The sequence below is a fragment of the Sphaeramia orbicularis genome, unplaced genomic scaffold (assembly GCF_902148855.1).
Source record: "Sphaeramia orbicularis unplaced genomic scaffold, fSphaOr1.1, whole genome shotgun sequence".
Classification (NCBI taxonomy): domain Eukaryota; kingdom Metazoa; phylum Chordata; class Actinopteri; order Kurtiformes; family Apogonidae; genus Sphaeramia; species Sphaeramia orbicularis.
Genome location: NW_021941615.1, coordinates 75,804 through 82,382, shown reverse-complemented (window position 1 = coordinate 82,382; position 6,579 = coordinate 75,804).

Below are 6,579 nucleotides of genomic sequence, written 5' to 3'. Positions count from 1 at the left end.
TGGACGTGCAGTGGACAAGCAGTGGACATCCAGTGGACATTAAGTGGACATGCAGTGGACATCGAGAGGACATGCAGTTAAAATGCAGTGGACATCCAGTGGACATCCAGTGGACATGAAGTGGACATGCAGTGGACATACAGTGGACATCCAGTGGACATGGAGTGGATATCCAGTGGAAATCCGGTGGACATGCAGTGGACATCCAGTGGACAAGCAGTGGACATCCAGTGGACATTAAGTGGACATGCAGTGGACATCGAGAGGACATGCAGTTAAAATGCAGTGGACATCCAGTGGACATCCAGTGGACATTAAGTGGACATGCAGTGGACATCAAGTGGACATGAAGTGGACATGCAGTGGACATACAGTGGACATCCAGTGGACATGCAGTGGACATCCAGTGGAAATCCAGTGGACATGCAGTGGACATCTAGTGGACATGCATTGGACATTAAGTGGACATCCAGTGGACATGCATCAATACACTTAGACTCCCAATTAAGCCTCATTAGAGTGGACATGCAGTGGACATCCAGTGGACATCCAGTGGACATGCAGTGGACATACAGTGGAAATGAAGTGGAAATCCAGTGGACATTAAGTGGACATGCAGTGGACATCCAGTGGACATGCAGTGGACATGCAGTCGACATACAGTGGACATCCAGTGGACATGCAGTGGAAATGCAGTTGACATGCAGTGGACATCCAGTGGACATTAAGTGGACATGCAGTGGACATCCAGTGGAAATGCAGTGGAATTCCAGTGGACATGCAGTGGACATGCAGTGGACATGAATTGGACATTAAGTGGACATCCAGTGGACATCCAGTGGACATCCAGTGAACATGCAGTGGACATTCAGTGGACATCCAGTTGAAATCCAGTGGACATGCAGTGGACATCCAGTGAACATGCAGTGGACATCCAATGGACATACAGTAGACATCCAGTGGTCATCCAGTGGACATGCAGTGGACATCTAGTGGACATCCAGTGGACATTAAGTGGGCATGCAGTGGACATGAAGTGGAAATGCAGTTGAAATCCAGTTGAAATCCAGGGGACATGCAGTGGACATCCAGTGGACATACAGTGGACATGCAGTTGAAATACAGTGGACATGTAGTGGAAATCCAGTGGACATCCAGTGGACATGCAGTGAACATGCAGTGGACATCCAGTGGACATGCAGTGGAAATCCAGTGGACATGCATTGGAAATGCAGTTGAAATACGGTGGACATGTAGTGGACATCCAGTGGACATCCAGTGGACATGCAGTAAACATGCAGTGGACATACAGTGGAAATGAAGTGGACATCCAGTGGACATTAAGTGGACATGCAGTGGAAATCCAGTGGACATGCAGTGGACATACAGTGGACATACAGTGGACATGCAGTGGAAATCCAGTGGACATCTAGTGGACATGAAGTGGACATCCAGTGGAGATGCAGTGGACATGCAGTTGACATCCAGTGGACATGAAGTTGACATGCAGTTGACATGCAGTGGACATCCAGTGGACATCCAATGGACATACAGTAGACATCCAGTGGTCATCCAGTGGACATCCAGTGGAAATGCAGTGGACATCTAGTGGACATCCAGTGGACATTCAGTGGACATGCAGTTGAAATCCAGTGGACATGCAGTGGACATCCAATGGACATACAGTAGACATCCAGTGGTCATCCAGTGGACATCCAGTGGAAATGCAGTGGACATCTAGTGGACATCCAGTGGACATTAAGTGGACATGCAGTGGACATCCAGTGGACATCCAGTGGACATGCAGTTGAAATACAGTGGACATGTAGTGGACATCCAGTGAACATGCAGTGAACATGCAGTGGACATACAGTGGACATGCAGTGGACATCCAGTGGACATGCAGTGGAAATGCAGTTGAAATCCAGTGGACATCCAGTGGACATGCAGTGGACATACAGTGGACATCCAGTGGACATGCAGTCAACATGCAGTGGAATTCCAGTGGACATCCAGTGGACATCCAGTGGACATGCAGTGGACATAGAGTGGACATGCAGTGGAAATGAAGTGGACATCCAGTGGACATTAAGTGGACATGCAGTGGAAATCCAGTGGACATGCAGTGGAAATCCAGTGGACATACAGTGGACATGCAGTGGAAATCCAGTGGACATCTAGTGGACATGAAGTGGACATCCAGTGGAGATGCAGTGGACATGCAGTGGAAATGAAGTGGACATCCAGTGGACATGCAGTTGACATGCAGTGGACATGCAGTGGACATCTAGTGGACATGCAGTGAACATGCAGTGGACATACAGTTGACATGCAGTGGACATGCAGTTGAAATCCAGTGGACATGCAGTGGACATCCAATGGACATGCAGTGGACATGCCGTGGACATCCAATGGACATACAGTAGACATCCAGTGGTCATCCAGTGGACATCTAGTGGACATGCAGTGGACATCTAGTGGACATCCAGTGGACATTAAGTGGACATGCAGTGGACATCCAGTGGACATGAAGTGGAAATGCAGTTGAAATCCAGTTGAAATCCAGGGGACATGCAGTGGACATCCAGTGGACATCCAGTGGACATGCAGTTGAAATACAGTGGACATGTAGTGGAAATCCAGTGGACATCCAGTGGACATGCAGTGAACATGCAGTGGACATCCAGTGGACATGCAGTGGACATGCAGTGGACATCCAGTGGACATGCAGTGGACATCCAGTGGACATGCAGTTTACAAGCAGTGGACATCCAGTGGACATGTAGTGGACATCTAGTGGACATGCAGTTGTTCTCAGTAGTGTTCCCCAGTTTTCTGAGTTGTAAAAACACTTCATTGAACATCTGTATCCATCGTACTGTGACACCAGATGTAAAGTGTTGTTTATAGTTTTCCTAAAAATAACCTCAGGCACTGCCGACATTTTCATGGAAATAGTTGGATATAACTTTTTTTGTTAAATTTTCTTTTAAAAAAAAAGAAAAGTTTTCAGTTTATAAAATCTAAGTTATAAAAATGGTTCCTTTAACAAGATTTTGGGAAAAAAAACAACCAAAACCACTTGAATGTCGTGTTTTTTTTTGTGTGATTTTGGGTTCAGTGTGTTAATACAGCATGTGAAGACGAGGCAAAGTAAAGAGTTTAAGAAGAAATAAAAAGGAAAAAACCAAAGGATTCAGAAATGGTCCAAATACACTTAGACTCCCAATTAAGCCTCATTAGAGTGGACATGCAGTGGACATGAAGTGGACATCCAGTGGACATGCAGTGGACATCCAGTGGACATGCAGTGGACATCTAGTGGACATGCATTGGACATTAAGTGGACATGCAGTGGACATCTAGTGGACCTTTGGGAGTCCAGTCCAGTGTTGTCTCCGTCCCAGTGTATTTAACCTGTGCTGTCACTTCCTCTCAGGTTGTTTGTTCACTTTTCTAAATAAACACCAAAACTCCCTCAAGTCAGTTCAAGTTTCTGTGAAATTCAGTTTTTTTTTCCCACAAATTTAGTCAAATCAGAACCATGGAAAATAAATGTAATATTTCCTGTGCTGACAGTGGACTGATGACTCATACCCAAGAAGTGACTCTGACTGTTTGTTTGACTCTTTTCCTCTTGTCCCCTCATGGACCTCTGCATTAGAATAGAATGTGTGTAAAGGACCTGAGAAGGCCCTGACATCCAGACCTGCACACACACCTGAACACCTCCTGGTTCTCCTCTGGTGTGTTTGCATGGGGTCGGCTCTAGAACATGTGCTCTTCTGGTCTTCTGCTGCGTAGCTGTGTCATTATTAAACTGCTGTCTTTGTTCTGATCACTGCAGAACTGCAGAACTTTCATCTGCTCTGTATGAAAACAGAACGTCTCATCACTTCACTTATGTCCGTCTGAACTCAGTCTGAAATACACACTCATATTTACTCTGCTCAGATACGCTGCTGGAATGGAATGAAAACACAGACTATTTTCTGAAGGAAACGATCAGTTGTAACATCCTCCTATAAAATCTGAAAAGTAGAAGCAGAATGTAATGTCACCACCTGATCCTGGAGCAGTTCCACTGCATTTGTACAGGAACAGGTGGAAGAGTTCACAAACACCTCACACCATTAAGTGGAATGAAAACAGACGTTCCATAGAACCAGGACTGAGCTCCAGGGTCAGGTCAGGGTTTGGATTTTCAAAAACTAGGACCAGGTACCAGATTCCAAAAACTAGGACCAGGTACCAGATTCCAAAAACTAGTTCCAGGTACAAGATACAAAAAAATAGTTCCAGGTACAAGATACAAAAAAATAGTTCCAGGTACCAGATTCCAAAAACTAGTACCAGGTACCAGATTCCAAAAACTAGTACCAGGTACCAGATTCCAGGTCCTTTTTCATAATGGAAATGCAAAAAGGCCGAGTCGTGTCGAGTCGGTACCCGCAGTGGAAACACGACATTAGAGCCAGAGTTCAGGTCGTGTTTTCGCTCCCAAACCTGAAAAAAGTGACGTCCAAGTCTGTTCAGTTTAAGTTCAGATCTGAGAGTTTAGTTCAGTCTGAGCTTCTGACTGTGTGTGTGTGTGTGTGTTAGGGTGTGTGTATATGTGTGTGTGTGTTCAGGGTGGTTCTGTTCCATCTGATTAAACCTGACAGATGACACCGTCTATCACCTGGAACACAACTCTTTGAATGAATGCCTGTTGTATGTCACACACACACAAAGCCCGGTCCAACCACCACCACTGTAACTGTTGTTTTACCCAGAACTTATTTCATCGAAATTCTTCCAATTTTCCAGTAAAAATGTTGTAAAAATTGTGACTTATTACGTTAAAGCTGCTGGTTCCAGTTTTAACCCTTTGAATGAATGAGTTTTAGTGGGTTTTTCTCCTCCTCAGACCCACGACATGTCAGCAGTACCAGCTTTTGTTTGTCTTAAATCAGTGCTTACATTGGAAACATGATGATGCAACAGTTTTTTCAGATGCAGTTTTTCAAACTTTTATGGAATGTCCTTTGTGGTGGACAGTTTTCTTTTCTTTTTTTTTTTTTGTATAAAGTTGTGAAACTCTTGTCCATAAATGTGGACAGTGGGCCTTAGGAGGTTAAATTTATTTTTTTTATTTTGGACATTTCAAAAACACTTCTGCTTCTTCTACTCCATCTGGTCTCAGTCTCAGACAAAGAGGTTTTTATTGGAAGTCTGGTACAGACCAGATCTGCAGGGACACAAACACAACCTGGACTGGACGTACCGGACTGAGACCAAACAAACACTTTACTTATTTTTGAAAATTTTTTATTTTATTTATTTTATTTATTTTCCCCCTTTTTTTCTTTTTTTAAATTATTATTTTACTCTTTTTTTCATAAAAGAAAAAATCAATAAAAGTCAAGTCATAAAAAAAAGAAACAAACACTTTATGAAAAAAAAAAAAAAAAGACCAAAGGTAATTCACAGTACATGCTTTTGTTTGAAAAAGTTTTAAAAATAATATACACTATTGTTCAAAAGTTTTAGAACATCCCAGTTGTTCCAGTTGTGTCTGTAAATTCCATCAGTTCCAGTCCAGTGAACAGCTGTAAATGGTCCACAGGTCAGAGTGAACGGACAGAGGAAAAAAAACAAAAACAAAGGTAAGGTTCAACAAAAGTGAAAAATAATGTACATTTCAGAATTCTACAAAAAGGAGAACAATGGGTGAACAACTGAAAGCAGTTCTGCAGCAGTGGAGGTTGAGCAAGTCTGGAAAGTTGGTGGTTCAATTCCTGCAGGTGTCCCAGCGTTTGTGAATTCCTTCCACCCCCTGTGTCTGCAGAACAGGAGTGTGGAACACACTGTGGTACCAGACCCATGGAGCAGGACTGGAACAGGACTGGACTGAAGAAAGGAGTGTGGTACTGTAAAAATGGAAAAGAGGAAAAGAATGAACCAGAGAAGAGAGACAGAGCATCAGAAGAGGGAAAAATGGAGGTGTGTCCTCCAGAGAAATGTCCAAGAAAGTCCAGGTGTCAGGAAGTCCAGTTTCCTTCAGCATCCAAAGGCACTGAAACTGGACTGGAAATGCAGACAGAAGAGGTCTGGAAGAAGCACCAGCGTTCCCCAGGCATCAGCAAACTCACCCTGACATGTTTCAGGTTGTTTCAAAACCTTTTTCAGACGGTCACCAAAAGGCTGAAAATGGAATTTTCATAAGACTGTAGCATGATGTCCAAAAACGGTCATTTTGAACATATTTTAATAGATCCTCAAAAAGTGTTTCAGGACGTTCCTCAGTTCATGATAAACTAACAAACACTCCCTGAAATGTTTCAGGTTGTTTCAACACCTTTCTCAGATGGTCACCTAATATCATCTTTATATATATATATATATATATATATATATATATATATATATATATATATATATATATATATGGTGTCCCATAAGTCTCCATCCATAGGAGACATAATCCATTCCACACATATATGCCTCTAACATGTATTTCTTTATTTCTTTCTAGTTCTTCAGCAGTGGAGGACACGCATTGAAATGTGTTCCCGACAAAATGGCGGTCATATAGAG